General features: G+C 47.0%; 1 long non-coding RNA gene across 1 annotated transcript; it reads left to right on the forward strand.

The window, feature by feature from the left end:
- Nucleotides 1-265: 265 nt before the first annotated feature.
- LOC144172454 (uncharacterized) lies at nt 266-18,070 on the forward strand. The gene is made up of 3 exons (XR_013323012.1): nt 266-612; nt 13,137-13,410; nt 17,785-18,070. It is a non-coding gene; the product is annotated as an uncharacterized LOC144172454 (long non-coding RNA).
- Nucleotides 18,071-19,280: the final 1,210 nt, after the last annotated feature.

Below are 19,280 nucleotides of genomic sequence, written 5' to 3' on the forward strand. Positions count from 1 at the left end.
TGACTGTGACTTCCTCCAACATCAGATCGAAGTTTCCCTCTCTGGACAATACTGCCAAATTCAAGTTCTTGAGGTGGCTTGTCCGGACCCAGAGATTCCTAGCTTCCTCTACTCCATCACCAGCCTTACCGTCGCAGTGGACAGGTGCATTACAGACGCTCGAGACTGAGGGCAAACGTTTTGGTCGCTTGATCAAGGTGAAGTCGAATCCAGGGTAGCGAGATTGTGTTTTGGTGAAAGATGGCTGTTTTGTCCCCGAGAGCTTTTCTACCGTTGTATGAATGAACCTGTCTAGCGCACCATCTCACGTATCCGTGATGCTGTTCCCTACCCAACAGATTCGGCGAGGAGCAGTTCTCCCACCGAGAGGCGCTGGATGGAGACCCGCTGAACCGGTGCAGTGAGCTCAAACCACGGCACTCCGTGGTGCCCCTGCACCTCGAGTCCTGCTACACCGTTGAGACGCACGAGAGGCGGCTTCGACCAAACGCCCTCACGGCCGAGGCCAGCTTCGCCTACCCACGTGTCTCCGGCGCTACGGACGAACTGACCATGAGCCCGATGACGGCCACGGGTTCGAGAACCGGTGGAGAGAACAACGCTAAGCGCTGGGTAAGGGCAGTGCTGGTGCTAGTAAACTCTTATTTGGTAAACGTGTGCTCCACCATGATAGTCGTGGGAATGAGCGGGGCGAAAGAAAAGATTCGGGTCAATTTTTTTCCCGAGGGAACAATCGAAATTATTATATCCTGATACACATGAGCCACAAACACACTTTTGAGACCATGGCGTGCCATTGTGTTCTATTCACCTGACACAGCCATGCACGAGGAGGAATATTTTACTTCTCGTCCTTTCCCCACGTTTTGGAGAAGCGGGATGACTGCATCACATGAGCATCATCTTGGTCCCACTCATTATGTAGACATTGAAATTAGTAGGAAGCCAGTCATCAAGCGTTAAGGTAGGAGCGTCTGAAGTCGTTGGGCCTGTCCGTTCTGGTTTGTGACATTTTCACGCACCATTCACTCGCGCAAGACTGTACGCCACTCGCTGGAAATTGCAATGTTACGATACCACCTGAGACAAAATACTAAAACGCCCCTTGTTAGAGTTAGAGGAGCCCGCTTCTTGGAGAGTAGCTTCCTTCTATTGGCTAACTGACTGCTAAGCTTGTCCTTGATGCTTCCTTTGATTAAAAAGACTCGCGACTTAGCTGCATACTAGTCTTGCTTCTTTGAGCTGCAATGAGTGTGGTCTGCACTGCCTCACAGTTTCCCTTGATCGTATGCAGGGACGCACCACCTCGCCCGTCGTGCCTCACCCCTGCATCGGTCGGCCGCATTTTTCTCGTGCCATTATGCCTCCGTCTAAAACACTACCTGGCAGCTGCCAGTGCACGGAGACATTGGCCCCGGTCGGCGCGGCTCCCGTACTCGCGAGCAAGGTACTTTCTATGGCAGCCTCTGGAAAGCGTGAGCTAGCTTTGCCCAAAAATTGCCGACGAGGATTTTATTGAAGATCTGTTGGATGCCCAACATCCATGCGGCTATGATTCTCCCGTCTACATGAGTATTTCAAACTGTATCGCAAAAAAAGAAATGCGGCGCGAAAGAAAGAAATGTGTAGTCAGTCGGCATTCTCGTACGAAGTGCTGGTGTTGGGAGTGCTGCGCAGCGACTGGCAGCAGGAAAGTGGGGCGCCGTGAAAGTCAAAGCTTACCTTTGCCTCAATTTAGGAAAGCGGTGCGGTGTTAAAGATCTTGTGCACTAAATGAAGTAAAATAATTCTTTCTATTTCTTCGGCGAAGCTAGCGCCCGTATATCCTAAGCTTCCTCTGGATAAAGCGGGGAACGTTTTGTGTCACTGCTTTACAACGCGTAGCATCAAGTTGTGATTGTTTGGCTGTTTATATATGCACAGCGTGTCTGACTATGGATGCAAACTGCGCCAACACTGCGGTAATCAGGACCGGTGGATATGTTAAAAAGGATACGGACACAGATATAACATTCCCTCTGAAATGAACAGAACTAAATCACTAGCAAATACTGTTAGGGTCCTAGCCACACAACCTAGAGTACACGTATCTTCAATTGGTTCTTTTGCCACACACATGTTCTCCAGTTTTCTCTTTTCCAGCACTCTCGTGGCCGCTTATATATAGTGCGCTCTACCACTCCCCCTACTTCCAGCGACGCCTGCTCGGTCCGACACATGTTGATGATGTTTATTGCCCTCCACTTTGAAACCGGACGGTATGGCACAGTGACATTAGTTATAACGCCGCTCTACATGCACCTCGCCTTCAAAAGGAAAAAAAAGCTTCCCTTTATAGTAATTCAGCGCTCGTCTCAGTTGGTTCGGATGCCTTTCTCGCTGCTCTGTTTTTCCCACCAATATTGAAACTTATTTTTACTAACCTCTACTGCACTCCATTTTACTTTCCCGCTAAGCTCAACACCGGGCTTCCAAGGGCAGAGGTATACTCCATCACTGGCGACCGGTCTGATACTTGTGCACTCCGTTACAATACGTCTAATGATTTCCGGTTCTCTTCGTAGACTGCGCAAATACCATCCTGTACCTGCTCCTGGGTAACCGTCTTTGTTCACTGGAAACTCGTCCTGGCTCCAACAAGAAATACACACCCTTTAGTATTATCAAAGAAATTTTCCCTCGTGACTTCCTGCATGGCGATTCGGTAGATATCTAAGGATTTCTTTGCTTCGAACCTTTTTCCCAGTGGTTGTCGACGATTCTTTCATTTTCTTTTTGATAGTCTTGCTCTTCTCCCCTGGGCTGCCAGGTTTCATTTTCTTTGTCCCACGCCTTCTCGTTTTTTTCTTTCCTGCGTGTCAACGCTCTTCATGCATACCGGAAATCTCTGGCCGCCCCTCTCTCGCCATCCATGTTTCTAATCCGCTTCGCAAAACGTTTTGTTCTGCGCTTCTCTCACTTCATAGGAGGCCCATCCGACGTGCCTCTGCACCGGCTCCTTAGTTATGTTAAACAGTGCGCGCTCCTAATGCCAATCGACATACCTCCCTCTGGTTCACTTGTAGCGCTGATTGAATCTCATTGGGAACACAACTGGGTTTGAAAACAAAAAGGGTCGGTACCATTACACCCTTCCAGCAGATCCCTATCATTGCTTCATATGTTTTATCCCCACAGTACTCTGTATTTTATAATAGAGCCGTTTGTTCTTGCTTTCATTCTTGACTGCTCCTCGCGCGTTTTCAGCTATCCTGGCCTGAGTTTATTCATCCGCCTCGATATTTCCATTTTCATCTGCGGCATTGTTGCATGTTGAACCAATACCTATTTGTTAGGAGCGGGTCAGCTTAAAAAAAAAAACAAATTCTGACTTTTCAGTGCTAAACTGTAATCCAAGATCAGTGGCTTGTCCCATGCACATATCTTTGAGCGGTTGGAAACTATATCTTCATATGCTAGTAACATTACGTCGTCCGCATATATTAATACTGGGATGGGTTTTACTTCCTGTCCGTTGCGGCTGTAGCATACATTAAAAGTTGAAACCTATTTTACTGTCCTCAAATTTTTATTTTAGTCTTGTCATGTATGAGCAGCCGTGGAGACAAAGGACAACACTGCCTTAAACCTCCACTCGTAAGTACCGGTTCGGTGCCCTTTAGCAACAACCTCGTAATTTCACCTCGCTCTCATTAAATTCCCTGCAGCAGCTGTAGAATTAGGCAAGGGCTTTACCTCTATGACGAAGCCCAACATATGATTTGACTAAAAACGTGCACATGCGCAGAGACAACACGAAAGGCGAGAATGGCGTTTTTAGTTGCGCAATGTGCCTGCGTAGGGACCATTTTCCCCTCACATTAAATGTTCCGCCCCCTAGTTCACTAAATTGCCCACCAGGCCCCTTCGACTGGTTATTCTGGAGCATTGTCGTGAAGACACTCCACGGGGATTGACAGAAGGTAGGCTTTCCAGTGGTATAACAGGGTTAAGTGTCGTCAGAAGAACCTATGATTGTGTCACAGTTTCATAGTGCACGTGTTCCTTGTTATTGAGTGCAGCCAGAAAAGAAGCAGCTTGGAGTAGGGTTCTTGACAAAGAAATGGTATGATTACAGGTTTTATGTATTAGGGATAAAATAATGGCGGTTGGTATCAATCTATCTCAGAGGAGCGAACCAAAGGTATAGTTCAAGGCTACGTATCAGCGTGCATGGGGAAGGGGATACTGACAGTTAGAGACGGATGGCGTAGCGACAATGAATAATGTAACTCGCAGTACGCGATTGCGAGGACCTGAAATTGGTAGCGTATCGGCTTGCTTCACTGAAAAAAAAAAAAACAAAAAAAACGAAGAGAGATGGTAGACTTCTGTCACCCCATCCACATCACTTAATCTCTCCCCCTTCAACACCTCACGCTCTTCTCCTCCATCCTCCTCCCATCATAAATGCAATGGACGTGGGCTCAATTCAATTTTCACGCGTTCTCACTGTTGTCTCACGAACTGTCGGACCTGTTGAGATTCTGTTTCCGAAACAGCCCCAGCCGACGTCTTTCGATTTATCTTACCTTTTTTTGACACTGTTTTTAGGCGCGCTTCATTTGATATCGTAAAAATCTATTCAATGTGTAAATTAAAGGGCGCTGGAGCTCTCAGTTATATACTGAAATTTCGCCTCAAATGGGCCCGTGGTCTCCTGTGCGCTGAATAATGTGGACATGCATAAGCCATGGCAATAGTTTTCGTAGTTTGGAATGTCGTTTCTCATGCATGCTACGTGATCAAGCATTCTTTCGCCTGTTTTTTGTCCGGACGGTTCATTCGAGTGACGGATAGATGGACAGACAGGCGAACGGATGGACGGCCGGATGACAGACAGCCAGCCAGCCAGTGGGGCAGGCAGGCAAGGCAGGCAAGGCAGGCAAGGCAGGCAAGGCAGGCAGGCATTATTTACGGCTTTTCATCAAGGTTAAAGTCGTTACTTTACGTAAATAGCGGTGAGAATAAAATGTTTTCTTTTTAAGTCTTCAATACTGCATTTTTTAATGAGGCGAACAAATTGATGAAGCATTTGTATGGAATTCCTACGTTTATTTTGCATGTTGTGTTGGCTCATACCACACAGGTAGGTATGTAAAGGCAAAGACATACCTATCAGCCGTGAAAGTCCGGCTTACGGCTTGTGTAGGAACTTTTACGGCTTATGTACGGACAAATGTTTCGTTAGAGCAGAATGTAGAAGTGTCTAGAAAAAAATAAAAGGGCCGTTGAGGATTGTTGGGAACAATGATTGTACTGGCTGTTTTTTCTGCTGTAATACCTTGAGAAATCCGAGTGGAAAGGTAATGCTAAGAATTTTGGCACAGGTAAACGTGCCTTTTCGATATCAGTATCCGTCCCATGAAAACAAATTTTATGAACAGGTCAGACGACAAATTTATAGAAACACACATTGAAGGGAGTGTTGGCAGAAGAGTATCAAGTGCATTATATTTCTCTCGCAGGCTTAAAGGTGGCCGATTTTTCCTGTCCCTGAGAAGCTCGCCTCCGAGTGCCGGGGCTTCGGGGGGAAATCGATGGGCAGTCTCGCCAGCAACGTCCTCGCAGAGGGATGATGTAATTCCCTCGACGCCTGTGCGAGCCCCCCTGTCAGAGCCGCCGCTTCTATTCGCTTTAGTGAAGCACTTTAGTTGCAGAAAATATTCATTTGTTTCCCTGCGGGCTTACGGCATCATGCCGACTCATATTGTAAAATAGCAAAGAACCCCTAAGCTGTTCTAACGCGAATAAAAATGACGCATACGTCGAACAACGTCTCCCGCGATTCGATAGCGCAAGAAAGCGCGTCACGTGCCGGTGAGTGTTTTTATCTGCAAGTTTCGTAGAAGAGGCGGGTGGTTTTTTTTTTATTTCTACTCTTTTATACAGCATGGTAAGCACCGTTACAGGTTGCCAAATATCGCGTGCAAATACACCCCGCACAATCAATTCCACCTGGCTATGAGGAGGACTCAATGCACATTACACTGCAGATATTTGTTCGTTGTTTGAATTTGCTGGAAATGGCGGAAGCACTTTTGATTTAGATGAAACAAACAACCCATGTTTGTTTTCTTTACCCTAATCAATCTTCCTTGTTCCTTGTCGTGTGAAGTTGGTGAATATTGAGAGAAACACAGATAATGTGCGGGGATTTGTGTGAGATGAAAGGCTTCTGTACATATTTAGGAATCGGTCATTTTATTTTGTTGTTGTAATGGAAGAGCAGCAACGACGATACAAGTTAAAAACTTGAGCCCACCAGCTTTTTACTAGCGCTAAGCGACAGACGGCAAGAGACGCATGCTGTACAGTTACTACAGGAATAAACAAAGTAGGTAACGCTTGCCAACTGTAGCCATGACAGTAACAAAAAATTCCGAAGAGAAAAAAATATGCACACTTGTTAGGGGAACAAGCGAACGAAGCGTTATAAAGTTGCGCAGGGAACCAGGAAAAATCTTATTGATTGTTTGGCTATTCAATGTGCAAATATCAGTATACGCAAATGCAATGGTAAAATAGAGATAAATGCACATGGGAACTACGTGTCTACACAAACATGTAAATGAAAACTATACACAAATTCAGATGCAACCTATGGACCCCTACGTAATGCGCTACAAGTCGCACGTAGCAGCAATAGTAGTTGTAACATTATTCTTGGGAGCAGACGATTTGTTTGCAGTCATGGGTAGTTCGGGATGCCGGGAGCCCTGGCCGTCCGCCTTGCCCTGTCCACCAGCCAGAGTGGCCCTCGGGGTCGCTTCCGCGCAACTGGGCCTTCCTTTGCTCATTGCTTGGTTGAATAATGGGTAACACAGAAAAGGAAAAAAAAAATCAGGAGTCCTCCCACTCTGAAGGTGGATGACCAGGGATGCTAGGTTAACAGAAAATCTTGAAACAAGGTGCGAAATCTCGATGGAAGTCGTGCTCCGACTAGCCGTTCCCTTCATCATTCAGTCTGGGTAGATGATCTGGAATGCGCAGGAGGGAGGGGAGGCGCAGTGTAGGCGCATCCTTTCGCAGCGGAGAATTGTGGCACGGCGTCTTTAAGCAGGGGTCTTAACATGTCCCGCACACACGAAAATTTTCGACGTCCCCGAATTCCGTGAAGGAGAGCGAGAACACCTGGAGTAACCGAGTCCGCATTACAGGATCTCGCACACGTTGGCTTCACGCCTCCGCCATTGAGAATTTGTTTATCGTCTCTGCTGCTTATTTTTGGGTAGGTGGATGGATGGATGAAAAAAACGTTTATTAGAGAGTGAAATGGGGAGGGTAATGGGTAGGGGAGCAAAAAAATCCACAGGTGAAACCCGAGGTCCGGGCTCCAGATGCGACGGCTACTGCCTCCGCCCCCTCAATGAGCGCTGACCATGAAGCGCCTCCCATGTCTCTGTGTAAGTGGTGAGTGGGGGGTTTGTATCTCCGTGCCATTTCCGAGGACGAGACATGGATGTGGGAAATAAAGTTGATACTTCTGCGCACTGCTGAGTATTTTCATTCATGATTGACCCATTTTTTCCTAATGTAAGTGCCTATCGTAACTTGCTGAAGAGACGGTTTCCAAAGTTTGTGGAGAGTGGAACGTGGTATTCGTGGTCATAAGCGGCGCTGTGTGTGAGATCGGTTGCCACCCGGTCGGCTGCGTCGTTCCCCTAAAGGCCGTCGTGCCCTTGGGTCCATGCAATGAGTAGTAGTAGTTTTTCCTATGGGAGGGTAGAAGCCCCCTGAAGCGCTTTGGAATTGCTCCTGCGGCCAGGTGGAGGAGGAGGACAAACACTTCATTGAGCCTTTAAAAGCCCTTTAGGGGGCCTGGTGACCGGCGTTCCGGGGACCGCAGCAGCCCTCGCCATGACCACCCGTTGGGTAGTTTGGAACTGCCCAGTGCCCACCGCCTGAAAGGGGGATAGGGGTTGTTGAGACAGTTCGAAGGTACTGTTACGAATGGGCCAGCGCCGCAGTACTTCCCCGCATCACTCCTCGGCTGTGCGGCGAAGCCACTCGTGCGCCTTCGAAAACAGGCGCAGTCATGTCGGCAACAAGTTGCGACAAAGCCTCGTCAGACGCTTCGCTCTCTGCGCATTCGGCGGCTGCCTGCGGCGGCTGAACTTCGGCGGCTGCCTGCGTGGCTCGTCTCCACGCTCTTCAAGGACACAGAGGCCCCGTCGATCGCAACGGAGTCCTCCTCTCCCCTCTCTCGGACTCAACGTGCCCGAGGCTATGAACGGCTTACGAACTCTGGAAAGAGTGTTGTGCGTGTTCCAGCCTGTTGGCGTTTGACCGTTATCGCTCTTGGGTATAAATACAGCTGCCCAAGCGTTGTAAACCATTCCTGTTAGAGCAGCGAATCGATGTTGTCGCTCTGCTCGAGTCCTGTATTGTAACCTCGCCCGTCGGGGCATTGTTCTTTGGCTTCGGCTCACCTCTCGCTATGAAGTAAACAGTTACGTTAGCCTACGGCTTCTGGACTTCTTCACGGCTGCAACAGCGGCTGGCCGCTCGCATCATACACGCTACCACTCGTATGTCGGAGGCCACGGAGCTCGGATCCGGTGCCCCCGCTCGGTCGCAACAGTACATGGTAGAGTGTTTACACTGCTCCGAAAGCCGGGCAATTGAGGGAGGGGTAGACAGAATACATGCGGTGCGGGTGGTAGCGACAAGGGAGGGTATGGGTTTGCGCCAGTCGCCATAGCCGTTCTTCAATGTTGGATAAATCCGGGTGTGCAGGAGGGAGCTGGTGGCTTGAGAAGCGGTCACGTGCCGTAAGGTCTTGGAAGGTAAAGAGACTGTCGCGAGGGCTCCGTGGAAGGATTCGAGGCCTGCTAGGACGGTGAGCTTTTCAGTGATCGCACGGCGCGTTGCGATATGAAAATGCGGCTTCATCCTTCCCCTAGAAGAGCTAACAGGATGGCCCGGCCTCCTCCTCCTCTGTTCCAGTGTGGAGGGGGGTCATGGTCTTGGACAGCTCCTCTGTAGTCCACTATTAAGATCGTGGCGTTGGTGCCATCGTACATGTGGACATCCGAATACAGTGTATTTTCGTGATCTTTACATTTCCGAGGAAGGAACTTAACCCAGCCTGTCTCCTCTTTTCGTGGAGGTTAAGATCCCCGTTCTTCGGCAGGGGGAATGTTTTTAAATGCAGACGTTGTTTAGCCATCATAACTGTCATGTCGTCGAGTCATTTTCGCTCAGGTGGGGTGCCTGCTTTCCAGAGAATGGCGCGGCCCGTTTTAGTGCTTATGAGACGCTCTTTTTGCGCTGTGAGGTGGCTTCCCAGATCTCTTACAAGGAGTTATGGAGACCGTGTTGAAAAAAATATCCGTTCTCTGTGAAGATTGGAAGATCCAACGCCGCTTTGTAGGCCTTTCGTATAATGATATTGGTTCTCTTCTGTGTTGGTGAGCCGATGATAGGGCGGGATGTACGATATTCGACACATGATTATTGCTTGAATGAGTTTAATTGTGTTTCCCTCGCTCATTCTTGCTCTTTTCCTTGCGAGGCGTTTTACCGTTTGGACCAACTGGTTGGTGGTTTTCTGTAGTTAGGCTGTTGTAAGGTCGACTCCGGCGTTTCCTTGTAGGTTCATTCGTCTCAGCAAAACAAACACCCTCATATGTCACTCCTACAATGCCATCGCCAATCAACAACGTATACAGCGATATCAGTTATTTTGAATTTGATCTCTAGCCGATGCCGGGACATTATTGATATCCAAGTGAAACTTGTAAAAGTTGCTATAGGTATCAGTTCTTACGCACATGTTTAACGTCTGCCTTATTTCAGCGACATTTCCTGAACAACTGTAGAGAGCAAAAGTAACTGCAGTTTATCGAAACGGGGGTCACCACAATGTTAGAAATAACGGACAGCACGCGGCCGCTATCATCATCGCCGTATTTCAGTCTGAGTTCCAGCATGGTTAACAACAGCGATGCTTAATGCACCGTGTTGTCTGCATTGAATTCCACTCCGACAACTGGTTCTTTCAACGATGAGCAATGTCATATACGATGGGTATCAAAACAAAGAACTTTATTAATAAAACTGCAGCAATATGCGATGGTCGGTGTAGGGCAAAAAGGAAGGCGAAGTGAGCCCGTGGATCAGCACAATCTTCTTGGCCAATCCCCCTTAGAGGGTATGCGTCAGTTTATGGGCCAACACCACCATCACGTGCTGCCCCGTGGCGCATCGCTGGCAGTCGCTGAGAGCGAAACGAAAACCGCAGTAATCACGCGGCGCGTTCTCGTACGCACGCTCTTGGAACGCTGGAAGCCACCAACGACCTTTGGTTCTACCCGTCCTCACTGGGCACGACTTTCCGCCGGGGTCCACTTGCGAAATACAGGTGGGCGTCCCCTCGTCTTTCAACACGTAGGAGTCGTCTAGTCTGTTCCCGATGTCCGCTTCCCACGGTCGATGAATTCATGTAGGGCTTCTTGGCCTCCGTGAAGAGCATAGGCCTATTTTCACTTTTAAAAATTTTACTTATTCCTCATTTCTACTTTTTCTCCATACGTTGAACGTCTATAGGCCTTGGCTACATCTCCCAAGGCTATTCGGACATGTCATCGGGCATTCCCAGTTGGGGTCGAAACATCGCTTCGTATAATCATGGCATTGCTGAATAATGTAGGCGGTGTAATGAGGCGTGCTCTTTCTCCCAGGTCGCAGGTGTTGCGGCAAGCGTTCCCGCGAAAATTAGTTCGTTGCTTCAAAGTTACCCCGCCCTGCAGCCCATTCTTGCAACATTACTAAATTCTTGCAACATTACAAAAAATATTCCCTGAGACACAAACAAACACTCACCCACTATCACAGCACCTAGCAGCAACTTCCATATCAATAGACTACAAAACTTGCGGTATCCGCTCTCCAGAATATGTGGAGCATATGACCAAAATGAAGGTCAGATCACAACCGTCGTTGCTATCAACATTATCTGCATCATCATAATAGAAGACCGCTGCAAGACGAAGGCCTCTCCAATAGACCTCCAACCACACCTGTAGCTGCACCGCCCCAGTGCAGTCTTTGCTTTCGAATTTTCTGATTTCGAGCCCCGTCTCTCCATAGCCACTTTGTTACCCTCGTGATCCCCCGGTTGTTATTTGATTCCATTACACCCCCAGCCCAAATATATTTTTCTCTTAGTTTGAACTGATACCTCCCAACCTACGAATCGAAGACTCTCGTTTTCTGTCCCTGAAAGTTACGCCTACTATTATTCGTCCGTAACTCATCGGGCTAAGGTCTGAGAAACTCAGATTATGTAAGTTTTTTATTTGAAATGGGCAGTAAAACGCCGTTTCTCTGCCTCATATGTCATGACCGGCATTGCGCATTGATGCCTTCTTTTCAGTGAGAGAGGTAGCGGACTATTCCTGTTTTGAGTTTTTGTGGAGCACACCACTTTTGTGCCGGATTTCCTCGCCGCGGTAGAGATTAGCAGTAACAACTCGTCCACGCTAGTTGTACTCGCCCACTTCTAGCATTTCGTTACCTATTTTGAAGAGCGGAATCCAAGAACATCTATCAGCTTTACTTTGATTTATTCATGCCTGTCTAAATATACGAGACGCCTTCTGAGTCCAGGTACTAAAGCAACTGTCCATGTGTTCATCAAATGCTGTAAACAATTTTCTCGAGATTGGGTCCGTTGTCCGACTTCCTTTCTTTCCGGGAACTTCTCGTTGTTCTTGCGGAGCATTATTTTTCTTTGGCATCCATTGTAGATGTTGTCTATAAATCCGATGTAAAGGGCTTTATTGTACTCCGCGCATTTCTACATGACTTGCATGATGACCTGAAGCTGGTCAATGGTTGAGTCTGTCGAAGAGCCAGCCTATTGTCCCGACTGTTGAAAATCCGGGCTGTATCTTAAGCGGTTGATGATTACCTTTGTAAAAACTTGCCGACAAATGTGGCCTCTGCAACAATCGCAACAAGCTCGCCTCCCCCATTTATGTGATCCACGGTAATACTGTCTTCTTGTGAGGATGCTTCTCTTATACCCTCAATAGCTTTTCCGCTTTCTCTTAGGTGTTAGTAGGACCTTGCGATTTAAGGTTGTAGGTTCAGGACTGTTTCCTGGCCAACGTTGGTGGCGTACAAGTGACGTATAGACGTGTTCGGCAACTTTTATTCTCTCTTCCAAGATGTGCGTCACCTTGTTCACTTTTGAGTGCGACATTATACTTTGCCAATCGATAGATTTTTCTAAGTTGCTCGTAAACTTCCTCTCCTTTTTATCGTTTCCTCAATCTTTGTCAGGTTGTACACGCAAATGTCTAACTTTTCTTCCGTCAATTCCGTCAATCACACAGCACCGTCAATTCAGTTTCATAAAGCTTTCTTGACAGCGTCACATATCTTCGTTTCGCAGTCAGTTCCTTCGTTTCCTAAGATTCCCGGTTCCTTCCTTATATTCTAATCCTCCTGCAGCTTCTGTGGAGAGTCTGATTAGTGTAGTTATATTTTCATTTCTCATGTGCACTCAGTCGTCATTACCTCTGGTTGAAACAACGGATTTGTTTTGGCGGGTTATGCAAACCTCCTGCACCCTGGCTGCTACTAGCAGCAAGTTGGGCTTCTCACCTTTTACTAGTTTCATGCTTTCCCTATTGAAATCTACCCTCTACCTGCCCCTCACCAACCTAAGACCGCTGCTCTTGGCATTGCTTATCGCCTGAAATTTCAGGCACGATAACTGGACGGTCACTCAAAATGCCGTCGGTTTATTTTTAGGTTACTCTTGGGCTTTTCTATCTGCATTTTTATTCTTTAGTTTCTGCAGGAATGTGTTCCGGAGCTTTTCTGTCAGCGGAAATCTAACCAGCGTATAACATCGTCTGTCCCGCCTATTCGAAATTAAAAATTGGCTTTTCTTCACATTCTTTTTTTTCTTTTTGCCCCATTTTTTTTAAACATTACACTGGATTTAAACATGTGATAGCTTTTCTCGAGCGGGTTTTTTTTTCCACATAAATTTTTTTCGTTTCTTATTCGAGAAAGGTGAGGGGTGTTCACGGAATTTTAAAGAGTGAAGGGTATCCGTGATGCTGTTCCCTTCCCGCAAGATTCGGCGAGGGGCAGTTCTCCCACCGAGAGGCACTGGATGGAGACACACTGAACCGGTGCAGTGAGCTCCGACGCCGGAACTCCATGGTTCCCCTGCACCTCGAGTCCTGCTACACCTTTGAGACGCGCAAGAGCCGTCTTCCGCCAAACGCCCTCACGGCCGAGGCCAGCTTCGCCTACCCACGTCTCTCCGGCGCTACGGACGAACTGACCATGAGCCCGATGACGGCAACGGGTTCGAGCACCGGTGGAGAGAACAACGCGAAGCGCTGGGTAAGGGCAGTGCTGGCGCTAGTAAACTCTTTGGTAAACGTGTGCTCCGTCGTGGGAGTAAGCGGGGCGAAAGAAAAGATTCGGGTCAATTCTTTTCCCGCGGGAACACTCGACAGTAGGAACGTATTGTTAAACACGCGAAGCGCAAACACACTTTGGAGGCCATGGCATGCCCTCGTACTCTATTCGTCTCTCACAGTCTTGCACAAGGAGAAAGATTTCCCTCTTATTTCCCTACGGTTGGGAGGAGTGAGATTACTGGCGCTTATCAGGGGCATCTTGATACAATTGATATTATCTACATTAGTGAGAAGGGGTCTTCACCGTAGAAGGATACGGTGATGGTTGTGATGACGTATGGCGACGTATGTCCGTAGTTCTATACCCGTTTGTACCGTTATTTTCCGCACCGTTTACTCGCACGCAAGGCCGTACACCACTGGCTCGAGTTGGCTCCATCGTTGAGCACCCTACTATACACGCACGTTTTTTTAGCACTGTTATAATAACACGTAAAGCCAAATACCGCTCCCTATCACACTTAGGGTGCCTCACTTGCGAGAAAGCAGTTTCTACTTCTTTGGTCACTTCCTGCTGATGCTGTCCGTGGTGCTTTATTTAAGAAGACGTCCCATTTTTGGATTTTGCTTCTTTGAGCTGCAATGAGAATGGTTTGCACCACCTCACAGTTTCCCTTGCTTGTCTTCAGGGACGCACCACCTCGCCAGTCGTTCATCGCAAGGGCATCGGTCGACGCCCTTTCTCTGGCGCCATTATTTCTCTGTCTGAAACACTACCTGGCAGCTGCCAGTGCCCGGAGACATTGGCCCTGGCCAGTGTGGCGCCCGTATATGCTATCACGGTACGTTCCGAAGCAGCTTCTGGAACGCGTGCGCCGCTGTGCCCAAAAATATCCAAGTCACTGGGATTTCATTGAGGGCCTTGTAAATATACGCAATTTACTGGATGTCCAACAGCCCTGGGACTATAATTCTCCTCTATACATGAGTATTTCAAACTGTTTCGTGAGGGAAAAAATGCGGCGTGCAAGAAACAACTTTGTAGTCAGTCGGCTTGCTGGTACGAAGCGTTGGTGTTCGGAGTGCTGCGCAGCTACTGGCAGCAGGAAAGTGGGTCGCTATGGTAGTCAAAGGTTTCGTTGGTCCCAATTTAGGAAAACCGCGCGATTATAAAGATCTTGTGCGCTAACTAAACTAAAATTACTTAATCGTACCTCTTTGAAGCTGGCGCCCTTGAATTCTAAGCTTTGTGTGGCTGACGCGTTGTTACTGGTTTACAATGCATAGTATGAATAAATGCCTACACTCTCAGAAGTCCCCGCAGGTCGTCTTCTCCACAGCACTCCACTATGACGAATTTAAGTGACTAAGTGTGCAAATTCGCTGGACGACGAAGCCCAAGCCATGATTTGACCAAAAGTCCATGTGCGCAGGTACAGCACGGAAGGCGTCAATGGCGCTTTGAATTTCGCGATATTCCTACACAGTAGTCCTTTTTCACTCAAATTGAATGCTCCACCACGTCATTCGCCGAATTCGCACACTACTAGGCCACTTAGATTGGCCATTCTGGAGCACTTGGATGAAGACGCTCCACGAGGACTTCTCAGAGTGTAGGGCACAGCGTGGGTCACCGTGACAGCGAAGTGCCTCAACAGGATGGCAGTGAAGACTGGTGAATAGGTTAAAACGGATGCGGATAGAGATTTAAGGCTCTTCGCTTTGAAACGGTTGGGGCTACGCCACTAGAAAGTGCTTCTCGGAAGGTAGGGGGGGGGGGGGAGTTTGCCCCTTCTCCTCCTCCATAGGTTTTTCAATGGATTAAAAATACGAATATAAATAGATAATTATTACGTGGTAATATACATAACTAATAATTGAAACTATTAACTGAAGTCTACAATTATAAACTGAACATACGGGACTAATTACTATCAATAACAAGGAAAATGAAATATTTGATACAAAAATTATTCGCAAGTTCCGAGAATTGTGGCAGAATCTCTATCATTGCTTGCGATTTTCTGTTTTGTCTACATAAGGAGACATAGCACTTACAGAAATATGGAAATGTAGAAGAAATATTCACATATTTGCTTAATAAAGATTGATGCAAAAAAAATGGAAATTAAGAAATAATTCATCTAAAACTTACAAAACACAGCTTCGGAATTGTCAATGGGCAAAGCACGAAACAAGCAACTTGTGGGTGGGCGATTTATTTTTTTTTATAATCGCTTTGTCGTTGAATAATATTTTTAAAAATTTTTGTATGCTACGGTTGGGGACAAATCTTAGCACCTGTTTTTTATGCCAGTATATTGCGTAGGAGCACCTTGTACTCCGGATACTTGCACCAAAATTATTGGCACAAGAAATACGCCAAAATGTACAGTTGTGGTGAAAAAGGTGAGAAGATAATGTGAAACATGGTTAATTAGCATGGTATAAACGGGACAACATAGAAGAGACCGCACAGGACTATCGCTGGACATCAACTGAAATTTTTACCATAACACATACGATATACAGGAATGGCGCATTCGTGACAATGGCCAAAGTAACAAAAAAATCGCGACGAAGTCAAGTGGTTCATTTTGTTACGCACGTGGCAAGTGCGAATTTGGGTAATCTATTTCTTTTTTTATCGAACTCATAGATGTCCTGCTTATACAGTTATCCCCGACTTTCGTAATACATCACGCTTCAAACAATTCACGTCTGGCGTGGTACGTAAAATAGCGCAATATCAGTGTCTTCTCGAAACGTGGAAAACAGTGTGGAACGCACAGGCAGCGGCGGCAATGCTCAGTAAATGCCCCCCTACAGGATCGCTTGAACAGCTGTACGGTGCTCACGGAGCCTGTCATTAATGCACCTATCAGTCTGCCCTATACTGTATTTTCCACAAGATAGACGCACTTTGCATACAACACCCTGTTTGCAACCAAGAAACTGCGTGGCAGGCCTCTTAGCACAGCGGTTGCCTTTTTTCTCGCCGTTCACAGCAGAGCACATATATGCTAGTTTTTCTGGGGCAAAAAAAACAACATCGGCACCGCATTTCCCCGCCACCTTTTTAAGGCGGTGGGAGAAATTGTGCACGTAAGGAACGACCGCAGGCCTCCTTTCTTTGGGAATTACATCTCACCCTTGACGTCGTCCCCCTCACTGACGTCGTGCTACTTAACCACGCTTCACAGTTCGAAGCAATTTGCCCCGCATTTATACGTTGAGAAGATAATATTTTGATCAAGGCAACAAAAGTTTCATTGGCAACAAAGTGTACATTTATAAGAAAGCCGCTTCTACATGGTGTAAATTTACCCTCTAATTCGATGCTGCTGCGCCGCTTGTACGGCAAACTACCAAATTTTGTAGCTGTGGCAATAGATCGTTCACCGCGTGAACGGCGCCGTAGCAGCGAATTAGCAGGTAAATTTGCATCATGTAGGGGGGGGGGGGGGGGCAGGAAGTCCGAAGTCGTTAGCGAACTAGTTTCCGGCGGGTCGTGGTTGCATGGACGTACTGAAACAGCCAGGCCTGCGATTTCAACCGCGAATCTTCTCTATAGTTTGTTCTGTGCAGCGACTCTCATTCGCGTCGTGGAGTGCGAGCTCACGAAACACCCCATGGATGAAGGAAGCCCTTGCATAGGAGTTAGGCATGCCATGAAGGAAACGGGCCACCAATGGAGAGTAGGTGCGCTTTACAAGCAGGATTCCTGGGGTTCTAGACAAAATCCTAGGTTGGTTTTCGACGCAAGTGGTTGCCTTGGTTGTGTGCATGACAGCGGAACGAAATTTAAGGGGGGGGGGGGGGGGGGGCTGAAGTTCCTTAAGCCACCCCTCCCCACCTTCCTAGAACCCTGCTTCGAGCGTCCTGCATTCCAAACGAATCCCGTAGTTCCGGTTCACAGCAATGCACACGAGGGACCCATCCATTCTTCCAATAAAAGAAATTCGACGAATGACCGCAAGGCCCATATCATGTGACTCAAAAATGTAATCTGTGCTGTGGCACTGCGCAGTGCACTATTTCACGCTTTCAGTGCGTGCTACAACATCGCAGACTTAGCTCTTGACTCTAATCGTATGCTCTACATCGTCATTTGCCGAAATTCCATTGCTGGACAGACGGACCCGACGGTCGGGGGGAAGGAAGGGGAGGAAGGACCGACAGACATACAGCACGAAGGTGCAACGAATTTGAGCGCACGCAAGTGCGCCTAATAAAGTAATGGTTACGGGTGGGTGTAATAATAAATATGAATGCTGATGTATTGGATTAAGAATGAGCATTTATCCCGTAGTGTTGGCAAAGGGATATCAAGCTCATAACATTTCTTTCGCAGGCTCTTGGACGGCGCCATTCCTCGCGTCCCGGAGAAGCGCGCCTCCGAGTGCCGGGGCTTCAGTGAGAATTCAATCGGCGGACTGACCACCAGGGGGCACACCGAGGGGCCACGTCAATGCCTCGAGGCCTGAGCGAGCTACACGTCGAAGCTTCCGCTTCTCTCGTTCCGTCAGAAAAAAGAATGAATGCAGTGAATTCAAATTGTTTGAGCTGAGACCTTACGGCAGCAAGCTGCGTCAAACTACAATTTATAAAAAAAGTACCTATCACGCTGTAACGCGAATAAAAACAATGCATATGTTCAACAATGTCTCTGGTAATTTTAGAACGCAAGAAAGGAACCATGGGGGGAGTGTATGGGCAAGTTTTGGGAGGGGAACTAAAGTATATATTATAATGCCTGTTTGCATTTTTATTTATTTTTAGCATTTAAAGTGGCTTAGACAACTAATTCTTGCATAATGCTCGTGCAGTAAGCGACCCCAAATTCCCCAAAATATCTAGCAACTGCATTCCGTAAGCCGAAAAGCGTTCGCAAATGTGTGGTCGTGCTGCTGGTTGCTGTGCTAGCTCACCGAGCGCAAAAAGTGCTTTCCGCACCTTGGTTTTACGGTGTAAATACAAGTTTCGGTTGATTTTAATTTCTAAGTACCTATATTAACTTCGCTGACTCTTCTCCCGCCTTTAACTGGCCTTGGATATTTCTACTAGCGTACGAGTCAGCGACGCGTCACGTGGGCGCTTGTGTGGAGCAACTTGGGCTTAGAGCCTGATAGTCTACAGACTAAAAAAAGTTGTAGCTGACATCTGGGTCATTCCATGCCAAGCGTCCCAGCTGTAAAGTCTACCATCACGGCTTTCTTCGGGAAAAATCGCGTCTCATGCTTGCATGGCCCGCAATGCTCCCTCAAACTATTTTTGTCCCAAAAAATTTGTTCTTTTTGTAGCCGCCCTTTTAAATACAGGGTTTTAAGCAAAATTAGGTCTGACAAAAAAACTCATTATAAAAATCACTTCTTCTTGAAACACCGCCATTTCTTTGTGGACGTCATGTTGAGGTTCTGGACTGACCTATGTCATATAAAAAAAAAACGCTTTTGCTTTTTTTTTTTTTTTGCTCTCGTTACTCCTTTCAGAAAATACCCGATGTTGCGCATTTTGAAACATTTATAGCAAATACAAGCCCACTCTCTCAGTAAATGGAGCATCTTTTCTAAAATTGACCACTGTGGAAAATTCGTAAAAAAATATTTACACTGAGAAGAGGAGAAATGTGCGAGAAAACATTTGTAAAATTTGGAAAAATCGCCTTTCCTGCTTATAATCACCACTAAATTGCGCATTGTTGTGCTCGTAATAAAATATCAAATACAAGGCATTCACTAGTACAAATCATCGCAGTTTATTTCAGGAAGTTTAATCGGAACATTTGTTGTTTTAGCACAGAAAAAAGTTTGTGAATTTTTACGCCGACACTTCCCCACGTTGTTTCAC

Source organism: Haemaphysalis longicornis, unplaced genomic scaffold (assembly GCF_048455015.1).
Source record: "Haemaphysalis longicornis isolate Haplotype H1 unplaced genomic scaffold, Haemaphysalis longicornis Haplotype H1 scaffold_1, whole genome shotgun sequence".
Classification (NCBI taxonomy): domain Eukaryota; kingdom Metazoa; phylum Arthropoda; class Arachnida; order Ixodida; family Ixodidae; genus Haemaphysalis; species Haemaphysalis longicornis.